At 38.5% G+C, this 27,144-nt stretch overlaps 1 protein-coding gene across 12 annotated transcripts in view; it reads left to right on the top strand.

The window, feature by feature from the left end:
* The first annotated feature begins 1,323 nt into the window (after window positions 1–1,323).
* Window positions 1,324–27,144, top strand: part of LOC149717793 (uncharacterized) — a 97,791-nt gene continuing 71,970 nt past the window's right edge. For all 12 annotated transcript variants that reach the window (XM_089840717.1, XM_089840719.1, XM_089840721.1 and 9 more), the window contains exon 1: window positions 1,324–1,373. The gene's annotated coding sequence lies outside the window, so the exon portion shown is untranslated. The remainder of the gene's footprint in view (window positions 1,374–27,144) is intronic.

Consider the following 27,144-nt stretch of genomic DNA (forward strand, 5'->3'; position numbering starts at 1 on the left):
AGCTTTTAATATTTTGATCTCGCTAAACCTAACGAAGTAATAATATTCGTTTAATAATTACGTGATCACCAAATGAGACAGAAATAATTCGAGTCTAATTCCCATCCTAATTATCCGAGTCACTCAAATCCAACTCGTTAAACAATTATTGTCAAACACAAAAAATATTAAATGTAACTCCTAGGCCTATAGCTCATTTGATTCAATTTTTAGATAATACATCCATATTTTACTAACAATAAAAATAAGATAAGACTTTGGGGGGGGGACAAAGGGATTGATAAAGATATAATTAGCAATATCTCATTAATTTTAGTAATTACACCTTAATTAATCCCAAATAATTCCCAATGGTCTCAGTTAAATCCATTTCAAAATTCGTCTTTTTCTATACAGTCAGTAGACTCAGAATCTCTCCATATATTTTTTTTTTTCTAAAAAAAAAGGGGATGTTCAGTTAGAAGTAGCGCACTCCAATGCACACTATACCATCACGAGCAGCTAGATTTTTTTTTCTTCATATATAAGAAATAGATTAACTCGAAATTATACTAATATTGTTCTGTTTTTATTTTTTTGTTATCCAATGTCTCTATTACACAATTAAGCTATCTTCAAAATTAAAAACGTTACGAAAATTCCTTGTGAAAGATATGTAATGTTTAAAATCTCGATCCGATAACTTTGTGTTAATCAGCTCTTGTCGAAATATATTTTAAAAAACCTTAGGAGCTATCTGGCAGCTAGGCAGGCAGGCTGCTCCTATAGGCATATAACTGGTTGTAGTGGTGGAGGTAGTAGATATAGAAGAACGTTTGAGAAGAGTGGGAGAGCTAGGCGAACGATGGGCTGAAGGGCAGAGTGTGTAGGGTAAGGGACTAGGGATAGAACGGCGGGGGTTTTCAAAAAGGGACAGAAAGAGGCTGGAGGAAGGGATAAGGGGGAGAGAGAGAGGAGGGGTTCAACATGGCACGGAGACTTACGCACGCTCGTCACCCACCCACGTAAGGTCTTCTTTCCTCTTTACTGCCAACCCAGACTGACTATGATAGGCTTTGGTAACGATAGACGGTCCAGTTTAGGCTGTCAGTGACGTAGAAACGGGGGATTTGGAAAAGAGGAGTAGAGAGAAGTTTCGGATCGATAAAAATCATTAGGGCCGTAGCTGGCTGGTTCGCGTCACAGCTAGAGCCACCGAGAGAGTGTAGGGACGACTTCGGGAAAAACCGGCCGCTCGATTCCGCGCCGCCTCTCGCTGGCGAAGAGGCGAACACGTTGCCTCGCAGCCTCCGCATTCGAGGTCCGACACTGCCCGACAAAGGAAGCGGCGTTTTCGTTCCCGACACTCTTATCATTCGTTCATCCCTAGCGACGTGAGTACCCCCGTTTTACTTTTAAAGTCTTGACCCCTCTATAACAAGAACCTCTGGCAAATCCGTCAGACTCCTAAATCCCTTTTCCCAGTGTGTTTCCAAGAATTTTACTCCTCTGAAACGCTAAGCCTCGGACTTGTCATTTTGTTATTTTGTTTTGCAAGGCTTAAGGAGTGAGGCTTAGTCCTAAAACTTTAGCTCTCCTATCTCGCTATACCCGTTTCCGTTTTCTTAGATCGTATATACCCGATATTTTACGTAAGATAACAAGTTTTTGATTCTAGTGCGTTCCTGGCCTTATCCATTGATATAGAATTGCTTTGTTTTCACACGAGAGAGAGTACGGCCGTCGCCGACGCGCGAACCGCGCTTCACTCAAATCTCCGTTGCTCTCGGCCGGCGTCTCCTCTTTCTCAGCCTCTTACCATCCTCCATCCAATCTCTTTGTCTAGTTGGCGCGCGCTTTTAGTTTACATTTAGTTTATTTATATTACCGAAACATTGCTTAATAATTCCCAGCGTGGAAAATTTATTTCGTGTTGCTCCAACAACAAGGGTTTTCTTGCGCTAAGATTTTTAATTTATATGTAAATTTTTTACCCGAGAAATTTGGGCTTCCGGATTTCCCCGTAGCTAGCTTCTGCACCGAAATTCTTTTGTTATACCGTTTTCAGGTTTAATTTCATTGCGGTTTTTGAAAAGTAAATTTTTGACTCGAGAGTTTTCCGTCCTTTCCCGGGGATGCGGATTTTGCGCTTGAAAATGCTTGGATCGCGCATATTTTTGCATCTTTTTAAAAATGACGTGGGATTATATTATACCTGGGCTATACTAGTAGTGTAGCGTTTCGTATAAATATTTATACCCGCGGCCTCTTTTAGAATGACTCGAAACTATACGCGTTGCCTCTCCTCGTTTTTGTTATTGTTTGTTTACCGGGAGGTAAGCGATGCCAGCCAGTTTGAGAATTTAGGAGAACCCAACACGAAGATCCAAAATTTGTCCTATACCTTCCCTCGACCTTTAACCCTACTCCACGACACCTTTCCTCGACAAGAATGTGACATCATCCCCCTAAATTTTGAATCTCATTTTTCCCCAGTTTTGCACGTTGATAACGCCTAGCACCGCCCCCTCTTTCCATACCATTTTGAAATTTTTCTGGAATTTTTTTTTTTTTTAACTTTATCTTTTTCGTATCTGAAATGAATAATTTATATATATATTTTTTTTGGAGTTGGAGTTAACGATGGTATCACCTTCATCTCTCTTATTTTCTCTCTCGCTCTTGCCTTTATTAAACGTAGTTGGTTGCTTTTCATTCAAATTTACAAACTTTTATTAATTTTTCCAAATGTACTTTGAATTTTACGGCTATTATTTCAACTGGAAACAATTGATAAGTTCAGTTTAAAATTGGGAAGGGCAATTTATTAAATTTCATGTCACAGCGTGATCTTATCAGATTGAATTAAAAACAAATAAATTTTAAAAGTATTGGAATTATAATTTAAAACTATTTCAACGTTTTGATAGTTTTATTGCGACAAATTTTTTATTTTATTTCAAAACGCAGTCTTTGACTTGATATATCTTTGTCTTCAAAATTATACTTTCAATTATACCCTTAAATTCAATCTGCTATAAGATATATACTTAATTATTTTAATTGTATTTGATAAACGCGATGTTCCCAAACATATAACCTATTTATTATTATTATTATTTTTTTTTTGAAATATCATTAATTGCAATATTAAATCGGTTACTTTATTATTTAAAAATATTTATAGAAAAAAGCGTAGCATATCAAAACGGGTTGCTCAAACCCAATCTCTATATTCAACTATTCGCGTAATTATAACGACTCGATATTTATCTTTATATTACTATAGACTGGTCATCATTAATAGTCGCCCACGCACGGTGGTTAACGATCCCCCCTTTATGCTCCGTTTACATCCGTTATTTCCCTCGCAAAATATGAACTCTCTTCCTTCTCTTATAATAGCTATAGTTCCAAGCTCTCGACCCTGCATGAACTATATAGCTCTTTAAACAGTCAATATTTAAGTCTAAATTCACCGTTATTCGGGACCTCGATCGCTTATATACAGTAGCTATATTTAAAGGACTGTTTATTGAGATTCAAGATCGCGCGTGCCATTTTAGTACCGACTTAAATGAAGTATACTAGATGCTGTCGGTATTTTACACGTTTCGAGAGATATTCCTTGAATTCATCTTGAAATTTTAAGGATTTAGAGAGGTTTTCTTTAGGTCAGGGACCGAGGGGTCGCATATTTGCTCGAAACCCCGTACGTGTCTCGCGAAATCTATCACGCAAAATCACGAAATCTTTGAAGAAATTACGAAATCAAAGAGGAAATCACGAAATTTCGACCAATTTTTTTGGGAGACTTTCTTTAGGATGTATGACCGAGGGGTTCCACATTTACACGAAATCCCGTACGATTCTCGCGAAATCTTTCACGCAAAATCACGAAATTTTTGAATAAATCACGATACCAAAGATTAAATTCCGAAATATTTGGCAAAATCGCCAAAATTAAGAAGAAATATCGTACTCTTTTTTGGGAATGTCGGACCCCTCGTTTGGGATTTTATATTAATCAGGGTTAATTGGTTGTTATTTTCAACCCATATCCCTTGAAAACGTGCAGACGAAATGACTCCCAACTAACCCTTAGTAACCAATATCAAAAGTATTGAATTTAAGGATCTTGTTATACTGCATGCATATTATATAGTTAACCTTAACCCAAAGAAAACTGAGACTACACCATTGCAAGGTTTCGAAATTCCAATTACCTTAAAATAAACTCGCATCTTATTTATATATTTATATATAATATATATACACTATAGTATATCCAATCTTATACGTATCCTGCATGGGTATACATAAACTTCGATTAGCTATAAACTTAGAACGATATATTTGCCAGTCCAGAACTACGCCGGATGTTGTTGTAGAGTAGAGTAGACCTAGGGCATCACGAAATGATAAGTAATAAATTTGGGCTCCATCCAACAGCATAGAAGGAAAAAAAAATCCACTGATCATAGCAAAGGGCGCATTAAAGATTTAATAACTAGGAAGTATGGAAGGGGCTTGAACCAAGTATAACTACACACTCACTATATACCTGTACGGTGCGGACGCTGCTTTTTTTATAGTTATAGACCTTCTATAAACCTAACCGAACCCTGGAACGTATAACATTACTCTTCATTCTGTCAACGGCGATATTGCCATAAATTTCGGTGGTGGCCCACGTTGTCCGAGGTGCACCTTATTTCCCCTTGCGCTGTACCCAAGAATGTAAAGGGAACCGGATGGCCAATAACGATATACTGAGCCGAAAAAAATCTCATGCATTTTTGAATGGACGAAAGAGAACCAGCCACTACCGTTATAAACTTATACCGCGCGCTCCGTAAGATCATAAGATGTCTTTTCATCGATATACCTGACCCCTAAAGGTTATAAAGGTTATGATGGAATATGGCTGCTGAACTCTATGGGGTTTATGATCGGTTTCAGTCATCAGGATGCGTCAAATTGCTAATTTAAATTTCCTGATGAGATGATAATTCTTTCGATAACCTCTCGCGGTTAAGCCGCCTATTTCGTCTGATAGAAAACTCTCACTAATGATTTCGATCATTTCTCGTGGTGCACTCACTGTTTTGGGCTAAGCCTAGTTCGTCTGCTAGGAAACTCTTACTAAGTCTAATTATTGCACGGCCTTCGGTTCAGGAATGAAATCCATACCTAATTTATCCCTCTGTTATGGATTTAATTTTTTTTTGTGATCACGATTTTGGACACCCATGTTACAACGCCTCAATCCTCGCGCTCCGGGTGCACGTTTGAATCCCACGCGTTTCTCTCTGTTCCTATTCAAAATAGTTCTCTCTCTCTCTCCCTCTCTCTCTCTCTCTCTCTCTCTCTCTCTCTCTCGTGTCGTTTATTTTTCAGCCCCGTCCCCCCCCGAACCACTTCTCATTACCATAAACTCTCCTCGGGGTGGCAGCTTTTTTGCACCGGTTGCAATCTGTCATCAAAGTTCGTTCATTCGCTCTATGAAAAAGCGTGTGTAGAGTTATAGTGTTTGCGCCCTAGAACTAGCACCAGGGCACCCTTTCTTACTCCGTACCGTTTCGTACCGGTCTCGGTCCTGACAAACTGTTGCGTTGTTCCCTGGCTCAAAAAAAAAAAAGAAATCAACCGTGCATAAAAAACAAAAGGAAAACGGGGGAAGGAGAGACGGCAGGGGGGGAAGATGGAAATGGCTCAATTTCCCTCTCGACTACCCAACGGGAATTTTGCGTTTTTTCCTTTTTTTTTTCGTTTTTTAGCCACTTAATAATAAGTTCGTTCATCCGATTCTTGTTAAATCCGTATACGTTATGACTTCGGGAATAGACTGCGACACCAACCGTATTCGTTAATCACGTGACATAACTCTCAGTTATTATTAAAGCACGTGCATTTTTAAAATTCAAAAAAGAACAAAGGCTTAACTGAGTGTAGTATAATATGATAGTTTTTGTATTGGGTAGATTCGTGCAATCGTTGCGTATTGTTTCGCTCTCTATAAGACTAGTTTAACGTTCGTTAAGTACAAAGACAAATACTTGGCCGTTTAAAAGATTATCAATCCGCATTAACCGTCCCATTAAACGTTCATTTTTCCTTATAATAAGACCTTGGCAAAACCTTATACTTGACTTTCGTATATAATTGTTCCGCCTGACCAAGTGTTTGGAATTTCTAAACATTCTTATCTGCTTAAAACGCGTCTCAGCCAGTCGAGCCACCCTAGCTACTTATATAGCACCCTTTTCTCGCAGAGCCCACAGTGCACAGCTCGCACCGTCTGAAGCCTCTTGTCTTCCTATATCCCCACGAATTAGCAATGCCGATTTTGGCGCCTTAGCTTTTGACTTTTCACCATCGCAACCTTTGTCTGCAAATGCTGCAATCTATATCGCGAGAGGAGATGCAGGTATACTCTTCGGTCCACTTAGCGACTCTGAATTGGGGATAAAGCTTTGAATCCCTACATTAGTATTACCACTCATCTTTGAACTAATATCTATTCCTCCTTTACACTTTTCTCCGAGGATGAGATATCTTCAGACGCTTACGTCGACGGCGACGGGACCATCCCCTATAACTCGTTAAGGACCTTATAGACCCATTCTCTCTCTCTCTCTCTCTCTCTTGCCCTCTTAAAACCTATCCCAGACCGAGAATGCTCGCGACCAAAGATTATGCCGAAGGAAGAGGATCTAGAGAGAGAGAGATGAGTGGAGTGAGATGAAGGAGGACCAAGAGCGGGAGAGTGTATATATAAGTATAGAGAATCGTTCGCGGGGCTGCGTTTGTACAATTACGACAATAAGCGAGTCTATATTGTCCTGGAAAATTACCTGTAGCCAAGCGATCCGTATAGAGCTAGTACTTGATGCTCGCGCGTCTCGTGCGGGTTGTTGGGTGTCTGCCCTTTTATAAACTACGATATAATACGGCGTCGGGAACCCATACTCTATATAGCTGAAAAGGCGTTTTGACGAAGTGATTCATCGCAAAGAGAGAGTAGCTAAGAGTAATAAGCAGACTATGTCTGCCGGGGTTAGGTCTAAACTACCCTATCATTTCCTCTAACTAACAAAACCGAGGGTCGCCGGATAATCTTACAATGAGCAGATATGGAACATGGTGCCTTATTCCACGTATTCAAAGTAATTTTGATTTAATTGGATGAATAAAACGGTGCTTGTTGCCTTGAGTTTTTACGGATTATGACTTGCATGTTTTTTAGCCAATAATTGTTTTCCTTTCTGTGTTAGACACTAAATTAACGAGGCTATAGAGGCACTGAGAAATAAGGAGGATATAATAGAAGAAGGATGACCCTCTGTATCTTCTTAATACTTTAGTTATGTAACACGATTCTTCCCATGCAGGCTCACCCTTTTAGTTTACTCTCCCGCTCATCAAACTTCAGATGGGTATGGATCGTACCGTAGGGTGAATAATATAACTTTTTGGTATACTAAATTCTCAGCAATCAACCCACAAACCTTGATTATCTTGACGTGGGACAAAATTGCACCCACAAGCGCATGGGCCTTGGCAAATAGTTAAGCGCTAATGAGGGAACTATTTATCGCGTCTGTGATTCGGTTTCGTAACCTTGCATGCTCCAAATGTAAAATGACATTAGGAAGAATCACGTTACAATTACCCTGATTTATGCTAGTACACTTCTCTCAAAGATAACTACAGTATATACTTCTGGTGTTACGTAATGTTTATTTGTATTACTATATTTTTGCGCTACCAATCATCCCTGATTATTATTATTACCCGCGCTTCTATGCAACCATAAATTCTTGCAGCGTCAAACGATTTACGTCTTAATCATAATTTAAACCATCCCATTGGGAAAATACAGAGAGTCGGAAATCTATACCCCCTTCTGAAATTCCCACGATACTACTACTAATAACTATAACTATATCAAAGGGACGGCGTTGTTACATACCTTTGGAACGTATTGCATATTTTAAGTGGTAAAATATAATATTAGGAAATGAGAGAATAAATTGTAGTATGACTAAATAATAATAATCATATTTAGGCGCGTTGGAAAATGCATGCCGGGAAGGTAGCGAAAAGGCCGTGCGGGATTTGAGAAGGGCTAACTCCGCGCTTCGATATACTTTTGAGAAGGCAGGCCAGCCGGCCGGTACGACCCGCTTCCATGGGGTTGGCATCGTTTAGAACTAACGAGAGAAACGCTTTCCTCTCTCTCTCTCTCTCTCTCTCTCGAAATTAGTCTTTTGTTATTATGAGAGAGCGATAGAGAGAGAGAGAAGGGAGAATGGAGAGAGAGAGAGATATATACTAACTCATTGAGCTATCATCCGACAACCGTTAAATACCCAACCAATGAGAGTCGCGACTAGCCGCGGAACTCGGCTTTGCCTACTTGCCCGCAGAGCTATAGTGCTATAGCGAAAATGAGAGAAAACTCTCTCTCTCTCTCTCTCTCTCTCTAATGCTTTTTGGTTTAAGTGCTAAGATTAGTTTATTTAGTTTTACCAAGAATATTGAAGTGGTGGTCTTCTTATAGTCTTATTGCGATTAGGTCACGGTTAATTTACTCTCCAAAAATATTATTACATTTTATATATAAATTTATGGTTTTGGAACAGCGCACCGTTCATACAAACCTGGAAAACTCAGGGAAATATATGGGAAGAAAACATTGAAAACTCAGGGAAATATATGGGAAGAAAACATTGAAAACTCAGGGAAATATATGGGAAAAAACATTGAAAACTGAGGAAAGTCGGTTTTCCAAAAGTTGTTTGAACCCTGATATCCCCTGAACCAACAGCTCATTTGCATTGGGATTTATAGGACCATGACGTCAGATTGTTAATTACTTCCTGATTTGTCCCCTAAGTTACGCAACAATTAACGACTCTTCAAATATGTTCTTGATTAAAACGAGACATCTTTGATTTAACTTCAGTATTGTTGGAAGAATTGAACAAATTCTTCTTGCGGCCGGGTTAGGAGAGAATTCCGCTTTGGACGAAAATTTTCATATTAGCTTTTCTAACTGCTAAATTTGGAGCTATTAAAATGTTTTAAAGGTTTCCTTGGTGTGCGGTCGCGCTAGCTCTTAACTTTAGCGTTGAAATATTCGTTTGTAACTTAACCGCCAAACCGCGAATGGATAATGAAGGGGAATTCAATAAAGGCAGGGTTACTTTCTGATTTTATTGCATGCTCCTCCCTTCTTGACGCTATTTCCATATGTAGTGTTATCCGTTTTCGATGTTATGTTCAGATAGAGAAAAAATATATTCAGTGGCAATTCAACTTATAATATAAACTTTTACAACTTTTGCTATCATAATCCATTATACCTTTTCGTGCAGACTCGAGCCCATTATAATTACTTTGCTGCAGTTAAAAGGATTCTTTTTTATCTCCAAAATTTACCATTTAGTATAGTAACGCCTTTAGTATACCTTTTCTATAGATTGCGTGAGTAAAACTCGGTATTTTATAAATTTAAATATAATATTTTAAACATTGAAACATCAACAAAACAACTGTATATAGAACGCAAACCAAAACGGTTGTATACTTGAATGAACACACACTTATAAGTGAAGTCAATTGTTCATTTTTCTAAAAAATCAAAAGATATATATGTATACAGTATATACCAATATTAGGAGAGTTTATAAGCTTCTGCATGCCAATGTTCTTTCTATAAAGTTGTTTAAAAACCTCGTTATGAGGTAATGTCCTTAAACGAATACTCAAGCTAAACCCTAAAAGATTATATCGTTTTGGCGGACGATTTATTTTATAACTTATTCCATTGTTTACCCGTTAATGTTTTAAATTGGATGATCGTTAATTTCGCGGCACGATCATGTTTAGCAATTTTTACTCCTTACCTTTCAGAATTTGTGTATGGAAATAATTGTTTGAGTTTCACCTGGCGGCCGGGTCGATTTCGCGCCAGCTTTACTTTTGGGTCACGCCACGAGGTTTAAGTTGAAATTGTTGACCAACTATATACTTAATGTTACGCCTCGTGTTAGGTAGGACCATAAGTTTATGAGATGTGTTCCATAAGTATGAGACTGCCTGTAATTCGTAATGCTAGAGACTTACAACTCGAGAACGACAAGCGAGGATTGAAGTCCTACACTCGGTGGTTAATTTTGCAGGACTTCCATCTAGGTCCTATTTAGTCATGTACTAAGCCTTTGATATGTAGCGCCTCACAAGGTCTCCCTCGCTTTACCTCGAATCTATGACCTACCTCACTCACTTCACAATAAGCTCTCAATAACCAGTGACAAATTTATGGAACATATCTTATGAATAGGTAGGGCCTATTTCGTCTGCAGTTTCTCAACCTTCTCATTTAGCAATTCTACACCGCTAGTGGCTTGACGAAATAGTAGCGTATGCCCCTCCCTTGGTATACGTTTATAATACGAGGTTTTCTTCGTTCAGATTACGGTAATTAGAATATGGAGCGGGCGGCACACACAGTAGCGCAATTAAATTAATAATTAAAATTCTGGTTTTTACCGAAGTAGAGTTTGTCTAATAAGCTCACGGCATGCCGCTCGGTGCCTGCCCTTTTATGCCTTATAAGAGGCCATTTCTCTCTCTCTTTTGGGCTTTTCTAAATCAGCGAACCGTGCAATGTTTCGAACACGACCGCAAATAAATTAAAACCTTAATATTTAATCTTGTGCCGTTCCGAGCTACTATAATTGGCACGCGAAATTATTCTTCTTCTAAGAAATGAACTCGATTCCGCAACCATTTAGTAACGGAAATTATATTACAGGGAGAGAGAGAGAGAGAGAGAGAGAGAGAGAGAGAGAGAGAGAGAGAGAGAGAGAGCAATGGGTTTGAATTGGCTATACGGCCACCCTTACGTGCATAGTGGTGAAAATTGTCATTGTTTTTAATTATCGTATGAGAAATGGATTATATCGGGTCTCATTCTAATACCTAATCTTGTTAATTTTAATATACACTTTTAAAGAACAATATAGACCTATATCTATACCATAATTGAATTTATGCAAATTTTTGTTTTGTTTCTCTTTCTCTAAAAACCGAGCTTCAGAAGAGCATATTAGATCTTATTTATACTCTATAAGTGGTTTGGAAACAACACAAATTTCAAATTTCTATGGCCCATTTCGATTTAACTAAGAGCGAAAGACACAGAGGGTGAAGTTTTGCCTTCTATTCCGCTTTTTGGCGCCTGCGCTGTAGGTTTGGGGGATCATAAGAATGTGCAGAGACGGCAAGAGGTAATCCCCCTTGTAAATCCCGATATTGGGGGTTGCCTACCCCCTTTTTTACATCGGAAAGATCTATTGTAAAACCATCTTTTGTTTTTTGAAAATTAAAATATATAGGCAACTTTACAAATGATGTGATGGATTTTTATGAAAAATCCATAAATTTATAAATTTCTCAGTGATTTCGATCGAAACATAATATAAACGCGAAGTTACGTAACCTTATAGGGCGTAGTCCATACTCATTTACATATAACCTCCTTTTAGACCCTTTTTAGATCAAAATGAACAGAAAGAAAAAAATGAACAAGTAGAAATTTTTTTTTATATAGTTTAAACGAAACCTTGAGTTGGTGTAGCATTGCCGCAAAACATATTTATCTCGTTAACGCTAGCGTATTTAATTCTGGGAATGAAAAAGGATTGTTAAGTAGAACGTATAGGTGGTGGGTATAGGTCTAGCTGGAAACTAGAAGAATCTCATTTGTTAAAATGGAAAAAGCTTGTCCACTCCTATCTCTCTCCCTTTCTCTCTTTTGTTCTTGTTTAGAGTTAGGAAAAGCTTCCCCCCTTTACATTTCGCGTTGGGTTTTTTTCTTCCGCTTGTGTCCCGGAGGCTGCTATTTTCTTGTTTAAAATAAAACGAATGTGTTTGGTAACAACAGTGGGCGGGACCCTATCGCCATGCTAAGTTGATCTCATCTCTAGCGGTTAATGCCTTATATATATAGACTTTTGTGGTATTGTACATGGCCCTTTCAAGGTGCATGCAGTTCGTCACTTGATGTGTATATGCTTTGAAATTTGCAGGAATGTATTGTATAGATTTGCAGTGTTCGTATGTATATATGGGTATACATTATGGTTTATTTGAGATCAGGTGTTCCCCAAAAGGACTGAAGTTCAGTGTATTCTATCACTCCATTTTGAGTCTAAAATGTTCTATGACCTTTTAACCACGTACGGTTTAGAAGTCATAAAGGGTTAAATTTTCGACTAGAAATTGCCTATGGGACTTACCTTATTTCGGTACTACCCTTTTTATAACACACTGTATAATAATAATAGTGACTATTTTTGATGAAATGTTTACCGACGATCGAAGTTTAATTATAATTATCACGGCACGGAACTTAGTAATTAAACTATTAGTAAAAATGGATGGTGCAATTAATTCATAAATACTAATTATTATGATATTGCTATTATATTTAGGCTTAGATTATTGCCAAGTACATACACTTCAAGTTATGGAATGTTATAAAAACGTACCGATACATTGTAAACTACACCTGAAATGAATTTATTATATCTAGCCATATTTTACTGTAAAGAAAAAAAGGCTTGTTTTTGGGGGGGAGATAGAGAAATGTAATAGGGCTTTTAACCGCGTCGGGACTCTAGTTACTAAGGACGATTAAAATGATAGTTTTTGCAAAGAGATTTCACATTCATTAGTGGTGTTTGATGAAAGCCTCTCTTGTTCTCGTCTTCTCTCTCTCCCTCTCTCTTTTTCTTTCTCTCTCTCCGTCTCGGTCATTAAATCTCTCGCTCAGAAGTACGCTACGTGTATGTATGTTCACTTTTTAAGTAATTTAAAAAAAAAATACTCCAAGCGGTGTTTAACTCTTTTTTTAATGACCAAAAAGCGGTTTTTACCTTTACGTTATTAACGGATTAAAAAGTATAAAGAGGGGTATCATAATTAAAGCGATTATCTTAATTGTTCCTACTTGAACTATAGGGTCAAAGGTAAACTGAAATGTACATATGGTTATACTACATGTTAGTCATTTATTAAGTAATATAAAACACGTATAATTTACTTAAATTATATCACCAAATGAAAAGAAAAGTGAAGGGTTATAATATAGCGATATCCTAATTAACACGTTTCGGTTTAAGTTTTAATTTATGCGAGAAACGTTTACCGCTCTTCCGTTTCGTACGTCGACTTTCTGTTAATCGTTTCCCCAAAATCGTGAGCGCGTGGCTTCTCCCGCCAAATTCCCCTTTATTCCCGCCATAACTTAAACGCGTTCGATATATGGGTAAAAATCCAGTGAAAACCAAAGTTGAGTTCCGGCAGTACAAGACTCTCTCAAGCGCATTCATTACTAACCGTTCCACACCCTAACATTTTTTTGTCTTTCATATATATGCCTATATCGTATTTTTTTCCTCTTTCACTTCCTCTCTCTCTTTTTTCTCTTCCGCCTATCTCTTTAGTGACTAGCTTCTCTTTTCTTAAATTCCTTCATGTTCGCGTTGACTCGTTGAACACGCTGAAACTATAAAATAACGTAATGGGAAATTGCCAGCGATTTAACCTGACTCTATTCATTAGGTAACCGCGAATATCGAGCTCGTGTCTTAAATTCTCCGTTCGCGATGGTCGTTTTAATGAAGAATACGTTGAAATGAAGCTCGAGATTATTGTAGGTCTTTCAGTTTTACCCGTATTCATTGGAAACCCACGAATTTTGTTCAGTTTTAAACCTGACTTAAATTCGATCTACGTACTGATACCGTTAATAAAGAATAAACGGGGAATGGGAACTCTGGAATAAGTTGGTTATGTAGTCTTACATAATTTGTATCCTATTCATCATCCAACCGCGAATGCTATATCGAGGTTTCTATGGTAACGGGAAGAGGCTGAGAAGAGTAGGATAAAGGGGGTGCGGGGGTGTATGGGGTGGCAAAACGTGCCAGTTCTATGCTCGCTAGGCTGGTTAGCATTCTAATGCGCCCTTCACTGTTTAGTGAGCACTAGTAGAGGGGATGGATATTTGTAAAAATCATCTACAATTTGTTTGAAATCGGAAAATAATTGAAACCGGTGAGATAAATATCTTCAAATATTGAAAAATACGTGTTAATATTGGCAATTTTTGGTCTGGATCATGGAAAACCGGGTTATACAAACCTGGAAAACAGGGAAAACTTAGGGAAATTTAGAATTTTGAGTAAAAATCAGGGAAACCAGGGATATTTGTGAGGTTTGAATAAGTTTGCTCTGAAGGGGTTCCTTCAATTATAAAAAACCACTTTCGTTGTTATTGCTCCATATATGGGAAAAAACCTGAAAAACTAAGGGAAATATATGGGAAAAACCAGGCCAGCTCAGGGAAATCGGTTTTCCTTACGTTGTATGAACCCTGGAAAACCTGGAAAATCAAAGAGTTTGAATATGAATTTTTTCTTTTTTGGCAATTTGTATTCAAAAATAGCGGTAGTTGTCCGACCTTTCGACCCATGCTATATAGCTGCACCTTGCCAGCACCAGATTTACATAAAAGGGCTTAGAGAGAGGCTGTCTTACTCCACGAGCTCCTATTATATCTCCTTCCTCTTGCCTAACCCAAGGCCTATTAACATTCGTATATAAGTCTCTGTGCGCGCCACATTTTCACCCTATATAGCTACTCTACTCTCCCTAGCTGTTTATCCGGAATTTTTATGTAGGCTCGAAAATATATCTATGTATTTCCATGTAAAGTTTATAATCCCCGCGGCCGGAACGATATGGACTATTCTAGTTATAAGCGAGTGCGTTGCGGCAATTTTTATAAATAATTCCCTTGTAATAGGTGTAAGGTAAAGTCGCTCTTATTCTCCATCGAATTGGTTGGTCGATTAGGATGTAGAGCATATCTTTATGAACCACAGTTGATTAATAAGAAATTATCAAATGCAGTCAGTATTATGCAAAATTATGTGACTGCGACAGTTCCTACTGGCCAGTATCGTAAACCACAAACTTGGGGTTCAAAATTATCAACGAAAAATATTATTTTTAACGAGATACGTCATCCAGTTAATATACTTCCGTTTCAAAAAAGATAAAACGCGTTTGATGAAACCGGAAAAGCGCTATTTTCGACAACCCAGGTACATGGTTTGTCCATCTTACCACCGTGAATTAAAGGAAGTAGGAAATACAACTCGGCTATTAGGAAAACAACCCCATTTTTCCTTCATTTAGGCCTATTCAGCTTGGTTGAGTGGACAAGGCCCATCGCAATAAACGTTAGTTTCTACATCATCCAACTATCTTTTCCTATCTCTTATACTTTACTAGTTGGTCCATGTAGCTCGGTTGAATTGAAAGAAACATACGTGGAACGGTAATTTTATACCGTAGACCCATAACCTTTTCTCTCGCCTTTCACTGTTTTCAACTCAGCATCTTGGACAAATGCAACTTCTATCTCTCGTTTATTTTTTTTCTTCTCGCTAGTCTAGATTCCTGTTTTATAAATTGTCTGGCGATTATGGTTCTTTCTTTTTTATTATGATTTTTTTTTTATTTATTTTGGGGGAAAGGTGTGGGAAAAGCGCTATAAGGAAGGCTGAGAGAGAGAGAGAGAGAGAGAGAGAGAGAGAGAGAGAGAGAGAGAGAGAGAAAGAGAGAGAGATGGTGGTTGGTGTACTAAGGTTTATCTTTGTTGACGTTTTTACCAAGTCGATTTTGTCAAACCGTGAAATAACTCGTTATCGTTTATTTGAATATTTTGGCTACCGGGTTTGTTTTTGTCTTTTTTTTTTTTACCTTTTCCATTACCGAGTTTTAAAGTATATTATAGTCTTTGAGAGGCTTGGTTTTTGCCTCCGAAAAATCTAACTTTTATTAATCACCATTTACTATCATTAGAGAAGTACGGGGATTTTGTTTAGAAGTTTTGTTATGTCTGTGTAAACTGTTCAGTACGCGTGTTCAAATTTCAATATTTATATAAGAAAAACTCTAAATCTCTAACTAGAGCGTTCTAGTAAAATAGCCGACATTCGGGGGTTCAAATTTCTCCATTTATTTACTACGAGCGCCTGTGAGTATATCTTTCCCGCTTCAAAGATATTCTGATCACAATTTTTATTTACTGAATCACAAAGGAGACTGCTTTTATAAAAATATTTTAAAATCGTTTTTAATCGCGATTTACTCTTTACTATGCTTTAGTATATAATGTATTTAGAAAATATACTGCATTAAGTATATGTATATACTGTTAAAAACCCCTTTAATGTAACTCATACTTTTGCTTCGGTTTGTTTGCTTAATGCAGCCACGCGAGTCGCGATCTGATTTTAAAACCATTTCATTATATACAGGGTGATATCTAAAAAGGGTGGCTGGACCGAGGTACGGTTAGTTTTATGGGAAATCAACCCTTTTTTACATCCTGTATAGTTATTGAGATATTTGGTTAGATATGCATGAGCTACTTTTACAAACGTCTGCGCTCTACCCGCTTTCTTTCTATTCCTTTATAATTTTTAAATTATTAAGGAAGTACGTTATAGCTATAGGCAATCAGGGCACGAGCTTTCTATCGAAATAGTCTATGGTTTCGTCAAAAGCGAAATCTAGTTTTCTAGGGAGAAGTTATAAGATGCCTAAGTATTCGCGCGCCATAGTCCTAGTCCCCCTTTCAAAATACAAGGGGGGACGTAAAATGAGGCCGGGCTATTTCGCCTCTCCTCAGTCGGAAAATATGACTGTAATTTTCGTCATTCGCGTCGCGCTGACCTGAGTTTTCAAAAACCAATGAGAATATACTGGTTGTAATTTAGAGGCGGCGGAGATTAACTCCGGACACGTCTACGTTTGGACTGGAGATAAAGCTGGAAATGCGGCGAATTTATACCTTCTCCCTAATAAACTAGATATCGCTTCTTGGTCTCGTGAAATAAATATATCAGATACCGCCCAATATATCGTGATTTAGAAGTACATAGATCTTCCCCTCCAAAAACCATATGTTCATCTCATGTTCATTAAAAGTGTAGTGGGCGGGTGTCTCTCTCTCTCTCTCTCTCTCTTTCTCTTTCTCTGACTTTTTTCTCCTTTCGTGTCAATGAATTAATGATAGAAGTTCGTGTATAACGACGACTCCAACAAGTACTTGGGACAAATATGGTCTATTACTAATTCAGAACTCTGCTCTGTACGTACCTATGCACTTTCTAACGGTAGATTGTGATTGGTTGGGGGTAACTATCAACCTGCCACGGAATTTGTCGATTTAGAGTCTAGAGTCAAGATTTAACGATACCATTCGTTGGGAAAATGGGGGTTAGAAATCGGGGATTTGTTTGTAAATCAGGTTAATTTTACTTAGTCAATTTAATGACTTAAGTAAAATCGAACTTCGTAAACTATACTGAACATTTTATTTTATAGAAAAAACAAACACCAAAAAATTTTAAACAAAATGATTAAATATTAACTTAAAATATGAAATCTTTATATTATAAAAAATGACTTTGACTTTGAGACGCGTCGAGTTTACAGCGAACAGAAACAATCGAATATCTTATCTTTTGTACATCCAATCACTCTTCTGGGGTTTTCTATATACCGACATTCTGATTAATCCGGGATCTGGGGATGAAAAAAGGATGGAATGTACTCGCATCCACGATGGTAAAGCGAATACGGTTTAAGGATAGATAGGGAATATTTTAAACGCAATTTATACATCATGCCTTTGTGTGGATCGGAGCTTCATTCAGCCATATGCGATGAAATTCGAGGTTTCGCTTTTGCAGGAAAGGAAAGTTATAGTAAAAAAATATTACGTCCTTTGCTGTAGGTGTATACTACGTGTAGCATAAGTTTATAAGATATATTCCATAAGTGTAACGCTTCCTATACTTCGTAATGCTGCATGGACTTGAGCTACCAACTCACCAGTCGTCGCTTTACCTCGAATCTATGACCTATACTTCACATCATGACAAGCTCCAGTTTGTAACCAGTGTCAAACTTATCTTTTGAACTTACGGTGTAGCTGCTGCATGGTATCGGTAAGGTTTCGACTCGTAGTCCTGAGTCGAACGCAGGGACTCTACCCTATCTTCTTTTTATTTCTGCGGCATTGATATAGTTTTTTCTCTCTCTCCACTCTCTATACCCATTTTTTTGTGGAAAACGTTTTGAAAATAAGCCGCTGTTTGTAGCGTCCGGGGAAATTCACTAATAGTCGGTTGCCGAGGCACTTTGGTCCCGCTTCTCCGTAGCTCTCTCTCTCTCTTTCTCTCGGAGCTGGGAGGATTCTTTTGGGCCCGAGATTCATCCCTCGCTCGAGGTTGGTCGTTTTTTATATTTTCCTTTTTCCCCTTCTCTTTCTTTTCTTCTTTCTCGGGCAAGCCTTTTATTTATACCAGTCCCTACTGCCAGCCAGTGTGTTCCAACGTTTTCCTCCTTTATAGCTGCAGCTTCTGCACTCTCTGCTTTTTTTGGGTCTCAGCGATTCTTTCCACGAAACGCTTCTCTCTCTCTCTCTCTCTCTCTCTCTCTCTCTCTCTCTCTCTCTCTCTCTCTCTCTCTCTCTCTCTCTCTCTTTCTCTCTCTTTTTGATGCTATAAGCTTGGTTGAAGATAACCCCCTCTAATAAAAGTATAATTTTAATAACCATGCGGGTTTTTATTATTATGGTTAACATCATTTAATGTTAGATAATAATTTGAGTCAATATTGTAATCGTAAGATAGACATCTAGAATATATAATCATATTTCCCTTATAAGCTCTGAGCGCGGTTTGTAACTGAATGAATTGTTTAAAGTTAAACACGTCTAATATTCAAGTTGTCCTGAAACAATGCTATATAATACTTCTCTTCGAGAGACGTGTACCAGAAAGCGGAGTAATTGTAACATGATTCTTCCCAACATGAGAATATATGGAACTAACCAAGGGTTTTTGTCCCACGTCAAGACAATCAAGGTCTGTGACTTGATTGCTGAGGATTTAGTACCAAACAGTTATAGAATTCACCCTAGCATGGTGCGATGTTCATCTGAAGTTAGTTGAGCGGGAGAGCAAACAAAAAGGGTTAGCCTTGGGAAGAATCATGTTACATAACTAAACTATTAAGAGCATAGGATAAAGAGTTTCATCCTTCTCCTATTATCCCCTTCTGGGTATAGTTAAAGTATAAGAAAGTAATTTTCATTATTTTTACTAATTTATATGACTTTATCGCTAATTTTAAATTTAGTAAAACCTTCATTTTGTGTTTTTGTCCATTTAACGGTGACATTTTTGAGTATATATATATAAATATAAAATTTGGCAGAATCTTTTGATCCGCGCCTTTTGGCAATATAACCCGGGGTTCGATGAATTTTTAATTCCGTTTGATGTGTAAATGAGCATTAAGCAACTTTAAAACTCTCCATTAAAGTTTAGTTTCCTTCCGGCAAGGCTTTTCCCCCACTCTTTTAAATTTTATATCCAGAGAATCAAAGAATAATCCCGCTCTATACGCGCTGAATGCTTTTGAAGTTTTAAATTAACAGAATGAAAAGGGGGTTATAGTATTCGAAATATTTAAAGTAATTCCAGGCCAAGATAATGCGAATAAGAATATTACTCAAGATGAACTTCGTTTTTTAAAAAATAGCAAATTAGTTTATAATTAAGTTTACAATAATATTTAAACGATATAAATGTATATATTGTTTTATATTTAAGATATGAGGATTACATAAAAGATTGGAAGAATTTCAACATGAATTTATTGAATTATAAGTAGTATCATAGGTTTATAAGATATGTTCCATAACTTACTTCGTAATGCTAGAGGCTTACTGAGAGCTAGTTCGAGAACGACAAGTGAGAATGGATTACACGCGGTTTTGAAGTCCATCTTACTATTTAGTCTGTACAGCGCCTTACCATGGCGTCGCTTTACGAGAATCTATGACCTTTCACCTAGGTCACTTCATGACAAACTCAGTAACCAGTGACAAACTTATGGTAGTATATAACGCTTTAATTGTCAGCGTCAACATTTTTGTTAGCAGATCAAAGCGCATCTTGGTTACAAATAAAAGTAACTTGACACATATGCCACCGGTATTTATTACTAACTTCGGATTATCTTCTACCAAATTCAATATTGTTAATTCGCCATCGTGGTTAAGAGAATGAGTAGCGGTTTGGCTCTTGCTACAACCTCTAATTATCACCGTATAGTTTGGTTTTTTTTTCTCTTCTTCAAGCATGGCTCGGGCGCTGTCTTTTGTCCTACGTCAATTTCTCCCGTTAGTCAGGACCTCCTCCGTGTTTTTTTCTTACCCACTCTTTACACGCTTTAATCCTCTTAATTGAGCATCAAATACCTCATTGTTAGAAAAGCGAAAGAGCCAGCCGCTTGTGTACTCGAGTTGGAAGCGCGGGACCTAAAGGAGAGAAAAAAAACCCGAGCTGGAGAAAAAGAGAGGGTCGGGATAGGTGGGATGTCAATCAGCGGTTTTCCGAAAACCTCTCCTCCTTATACCGTATACACCTTCCTCTCTCTCTCTCCTCTTTTTTTATCCTAAACTTTAGGGTTCCCATTTTGTTCTTGCAATGTTAGGAAAGACTCGATAATAGCATTAAGCATTCGCTAAAGTAACCTTATCTTCATTGCAAGGTTGAGTTGAAATGCTATACCTTAATAGTTGGTTTTGCATTTTTTTTCCCCCGCTCTTTTCCTCGCGCTTCTCAAATCTCAGACGCAACGACCGATACATTCCGTTTGTCGCGTGCAAACGAAGACTTTTTGCACGAGGAAAGGTTGAAGTTTCCCATTTCCTCTCCAACCGTAAAATGCTCAACTGAAAAAGGTTAAATTCTAAACTAAATTCGGAGTATGACTGACGCATACACAGAGTAGTAGTTACCTTTTACCTTTCGCTTCAAAACTCTTGTCAGTCTAACACATATCAACCCTCTGGAATACGCAACTTTTTCCATGTGCTGTTTTTATATAAAATGCGAGCGGTCTTGTATCGTTGTACCCAGCGTACATAACTCTACGCGTAGTATATTAACACGAGTGTCTGTATAGAAGTTGTCTATCGTGTATTAGGTTTTTACCGCGTTGCATAATCGACTTGGTATGGATCGTTCCGTAGACAACTAGAGACGTTTAAGAATCCTTCGGCGAGTCCATAAACCCCCCGTCTCTTTAGGATCTTTCGGTTCGGTTCTATCCTTTAGAGAGTGGTTGGTACAGGGTGTTTCTGAAAGGTTTACCAGCAATTAAGAGCGGTGTCCTTTAGTGCGGCTTCGAGTTGAAACTTGTATGACATTGTGCAGTCTGGGCCACTTCAATTAAACTTGAAAACAGTGGCCCGAACTGCAAAAGGTCTTAGAACATTTTCCACTCAAAATCGTACGAAGAACACTGCCCATAATTTTTGACAGACTTTAAGAGAATCAGAAACACCCTGTATAGATATTTCCTGGAGCGTCGAGGTGTGTGTGTGTGTGTGTTATATCAAGGAGGTTGGGATGAGGACGAGGAGAAATTGAAGGATGAACTAGACGAGGGAACGACACATTTACATCTGCGGCATCTTTCTCCATTTGTTGCCGAGTCAGTGGCAGCTGTTGCCGGTGACCCAAGGAGGACAAGCGGAGGCGCCGACGCGGTCACCCCATTCCCTTCGTTCCCAACTTCCCAAGGCGCTCTTCTTCCTCTTCCCCTTTCTCACTCACTCTCTCTCTCTCTCCATCCTCACTCTTTCTTATTCTTACACTTCAGTATATATATACGCGCTACATCTTTTCTCCGCCCCTTCAGACTCGCTTCTTTCCATCTTTCTTTATATCCTTACTATCCTCTTCCCTCACTCTTTATCTTTAAAGATATTTAGATCTCGGACTTAAGACTAGACATTTCTGGACGAGGGTAAAGTGTCCTAGCGCATGTTGTACTAAACGTCGGGATAGATACGGGTGAAAATTTTGACACCCTGAAGCAAATGTAAGCCGCACTAAACGACATTTCCACTGTAGCGCATATAATACACTTACGTCAATTCAGTTTTAGTTCTTAGAATTTCAAATCGTCATAAGTAAAATCCATGGCGTAAAGTTAAGTTTTCAATAAACTCAACGTATGGAACCCCATTAGTTTCTGGAGCAAAATCCTTGGGAGTTAATGCGACGATTAATATTAATCTCTTGTAGGTCTAATTTGACCTTATAATATCATTAATTTAAATTTAGGCCTACTAATAGCTGAAAGATGGTTGGTTATGTTGTGTAATGTGTTTTTCTTCGTTCTTGAGAACTCGAAAAGAGTCCAAGTCCGGTTTTCTTACGCTTCAGAATATTTTTTTTGGCCCCTTATTTTTGCTAGATATATGACGTATTTTTCTTCTCTCTCTCAAACAGCATCTTCCGCACCGACGTTTCTAGAGAGAAGAGACCGTTTCCCTCTATTCCCCTTAAATGGGGATTCCCTGCCCCGTTCGGAAGCCTTGCGGGAAACCCGCCCCATTCATCATGCCGCGAGCTCTCTCTCTCTCTTTCCTCTTCATCTTCTTCCTCATCCCTATAGCATCTTCTTTCCTTTACTCCTCTTGCGCTTCCTTCTCTCTAGCATCTCTCGTACACCCCGCTGGCGGCTCTCTCTCTCTCTTTCTCTCTCTCTCCATTCTAAGCGGCGACGACTTTTCTCTGTCGCCCGTCTATCTCTTTCTGGGTGCGGGGCTCTCTCTCCACTACCACTCCTAGCTCTTCTCCTTAAAGAGTGAGAGAGATGTTGATCTCTTCGCTCTTGAAATTTATAATCTGATTGCTCCTTTTCATTTTTTCTTCTTCTTTTTTTGGTTGGTTAGAAGGATGAGGGTGATTTTTACGCCATCGTTCCTGTTTTACCGCCCTCCCATTTAAGGAAATCTTTAAAGTAAAAAAAAAAAGATGGTGCGGGATGTATTTCTCTCCGAGGGAGATATCTTGTAAAATTTAAATTTATTCCGTATTTTTTATTTTATTTCACTTTTTTCTTCTTGGTGACAAGAAGGTTACTTGAGATGTAGCTCGACTTTAATAGAGAGAGATGTTAGAGGTTTAATAGAGAGATGGAAAACTATAGAAAAGGGGTTTTTATTTTTAGTATTTTTTTATTGCTAAGTCTGATCTCAAGTCGATGAAAATTTAATGTATTTTTGCGTGGGAATATTTATTATTTAATAGATGATTCATTGTATATTTTTACTGTGTTGACGGTCAATTAAGTGAGGAAAGAGTTGGACGTGTTGTTAACGGCGTTCAGGGAGGCAAACCGATCACGCGTATATACCACTTTTGTACTTACTCTGAACGCCCCCTCAGAATCTTTTATGTGCCCAAACCATTTTAAGAACTAATTCATTACATTGCCGAAGCTTTGAGTGTAATTTCTTTTTTTTTCATCTAGTCTTTAAAATTTCATAATATTTTCCAGAAAAGGTCTATTAATTAATACAATATTGGGATTTAGGTTAAACCTAGAAAATATAGAAGACCTAAATTTCTTTCGTTCTAGGTAACCCGCGCTCTCTAAAATCGTAATAACTCTTTGATTATGAAATCCCACGCATCCTTATATCACTTTGAAGGATCAGCAAGTACAATGCTAGTAGTCTATCTCTTACCTTCGCTTCAATAGAAATATGAATATGATGTGTAGCTTTGTACATACTGGCATTTCTAGATGATTTCGACTCGCCTTCCCCATATTGCAAAATTATAATCCTTGGGGTATATATATATACATCTACCCCTTCTTAAAAGCCATTTCTCTCTAATTATAACTCATAATCCGATGATAGTATTAATTAAGTCATTTCTCTGTAGATTTATTATTTAAATTCCCCGTGCCTTCGTTGTCGGCAAGTGAAAATTACACATCTATTAAAATTATCGGAACGTCACCTGAGATTTGCCTAGCGCCCTGGTTTTTAAGTAAAATATTTTTACGATTTTAATTTCGAAAAATTCATAGGCCATTGAAAATCTAGGGACATTCTACTTCGTCACGGTTTATGCTTTTCCATGTCTGGGTAGGCGAAAAATTGGGTATCATTCAGTATCAGTTGTTATGAAGCTACGATTATGTAAACGCAGGATTATTTTGTCTCAATCAGAACGACTTGAAGTAGAGGAACAGTGGCGAATTAATTTTCCCACGTGTTGAAGTGATCTCTTATAGAGAGACGTTTTATTTTATCCTTATATTAAAGGAGTGAATTACACCCTAAGTTTCAACCGTAACTCGAAGCTTATTTCCGACAAATCTATCCAGCGCTTTAGTCCTGGCCTTTAGTACATTCTTAAGGTGGGAAACGTAAAAAAAAGAGTTAAGGGTAAAAGACGAACGTACGGGACCTATCCCCGGAAACGGGAGAAGGATGGAGAGGAAATAGTCGGTCCACGGGTCCATGCTCGAAGATGAATTTAAAAGAAAAGCCGGGATGAACAGTCATGGGTGGATCTTATTAGGGAACTGTACTCTTTCCCCGCCTTACACTATATTCGGGTTTGTGTAAGAGAGACGGGTGTAAATTGGGTTTAAGGACGGAAAAAAGGCGCGCAACGTAACCCCTTGAAGAAAAAGGAAATGCAGATGGGGGCGGACGAACTTCTTTATGGCGTTTTTGGCGCCTTTAAAGTCATCTTCTTCTTATATTCCATGTTGGCGAACTCGAGCGATGTCAAGCTGATGAGCGTAGTCGGTTCTATCCGAATTCCTACTCAACACCGTAACGAAGGTCGCCCTATCTAGCGGCCGCGCTGCTCTCATCTCGGTTTTTAATCCTTCCTTTTGGGAGGAAACTCATCACTCAAACGCGCGGCGCTAAGTCAGCAGCGCTTTCCATCCTCCATCCTCATCTTCCTTCTCTTTTTTTTTCATCCTCGCTCGCTCCGTTCATCTTCTTAGAGTCAACGAAGAGATATTAGGGGAAAAGGAAAATTCCCTGTAAGAGGCGGTGATTAGAAAGGAACCCCACTTGTACCTTCCTGTCTGTTACGTCTTACGAAGTGAACTAACTATGGTAGAACTATACCCTGAGTCGTTCGGATGAGGAGTGATATACGTCTACAAGACGACCGACTCAGACCCGCGATGGGAGCGTCAAGGAAAAAAAAGGTGTGGGAGGATGGGAAGGGATGAATCGGGTCTCCCATGGGCGGATGATTGAAGTCACGTGACTCCCGCGGGGCGTGATGAGAACTTGGAAAAGAGAAGGGGATGATGGGTAGGGGGTAAACATTCTGGAGTCGTTAGTGGGCTTCTCCGGGTTCAGTTTCTGCTCCCAAGTCTTTCCTTCCTTTACCATCCTTCTTATCTATCTCTGGTTTTCGACTATACCATCGCCGTCGCCTTTAGCTTAGCTCCTTAGCCTCTTTCTAACCCCCGTGCCTGCGTGCCTATATCCTCCCTTCCAGAATCCTTAAAATCCAGGCCGGTTACGTACGAACGTAGTAGGTCTAACCCAAGCTTCCTAAGGATACCCGCTGGGTATCTGCTGAGCCAAGTAGATTAAAGAGATCTATACTATCCCACTCCCCTCTCTCTCTTTGACTATTTCGCGCAATGGGTGCAGCTGGAGGAATGAATCTCTCTCCCCCGTGACTATTACGACATAAGTATACAATGTACTCGACGTTATAGGGGTGCGCTACTTGGAGACGTTTAGCGACTTTATAAGGTTAATTGGAACAAATTGGAAGTGTTTAGTTTTTGGATATGTACCGCATATCAAGGTGGATTGAGCTTTCCTTACATATTCATACTAAATTTTATATGCTTAATTTCAAGACAACCTATAAAGAAACGAGAGTGTATATGTCAGGAAATCCACGTAGAACGACTTAGACTAGGGTGACACTTCACATACTTCGTAATGTTATAAACCTATTGCGAGCTTGTTCGACAACGACAAGCGAGAATTGACTACACGCCGTTTAGCAGTCCATTTTTCTATTTGGTCTGTACTAAGCCTTTGATATGCAGCGCCTCACCAGGCGTTGCTTTGCCTCGAATCTATGACCTACGTCACTTCATGACAAGCTCTCAATAACCAGTGACAAACTTATGGCCAACATATCTTATTAACTAATTCTATAACGTAGTAAAAATTTAATTTCCTTTGAACTCTTAAATACTTTAAATATCTCCGTGTAAGCTACACTAATTTATGGATGGTGTTTTACCCTCATTTTCTACTTATAACAGTTTACTGAAGTAAAAAAAAATTCATCGCTTTTATGAGGTCAGAATATTACGGGGTAAAAAAAGGTCTTTATACAGTCAGCCCTAGCTGCTAACCCTAAGGCCCAAAGCTCCCCTTACCAAATTGGGTTTCTTGTCAAACGACTCCCGAGGCAATGAAAATGACTCTATTGACTCCGTTACATTTCTACCCCCCCCTACCTCCGAATCCCCATCCCCCAAACCTTTTTTTTTACCCTTTCCCGATATCCCCACGTGATCAGCTAACTTCCCCTCTACATACGAATATAATCAGAGTCGGATAAGGCACCAAGAAGAAAAAAAAAGAATTCCCCATTCCACCTTCCATTTCCTAGCTCCTTTTTGCACCGACCGTGATTCGTTTTTCATTATTCCCTTCATAGAGAGTATAAAGGAGAGGAGTAGAACGCTCTTCTTGCTTTAGATTCGAAGCTTCCCCCTTGAACTTCTCTAAACTTCTACTCCTCTTTTTTATATACTCTCTTCTTTTCTTCTTCTTAGGCCTAACGAACTCGGGAAAAGCTGGGCTGGAATTCGAGATTTTCAGGCTTGTAGCCTGGCAAGGAAAGAGAGAAAGGCAAAAAAATTAAACCCTACTACGCTATTAAACATTGAACGTTCCCGTTTAAGCATATTCCACCGAGTCTCGCACTATAATACCACGTGGTGTTTGTTTTTTCTTAGTCTTTTTTTTTCTCCTTCTTCTCCCAACTGGGTAAGCATGCCCGGTAATTGCCGGGTCGCCACCAAAACAATTATTGATCCTTCTAATTAGTTGTTTTTTATACGCGACCCCTAACCTTAATTCTCTCTTCTCTGGTTTTTCTCGTTAATCGTGTTTTTCTTTTT

The sequence above is a fragment of the Phalangium opilio genome, unplaced genomic scaffold (assembly GCF_054372755.1).
Source record: "Phalangium opilio isolate 3A_F unplaced genomic scaffold, DU_Popi_V2 ptg000003l_1, whole genome shotgun sequence".
NCBI lineage: Eukaryota > Metazoa > Arthropoda > Arachnida > Opiliones > Phalangiidae > Phalangium > Phalangium opilio.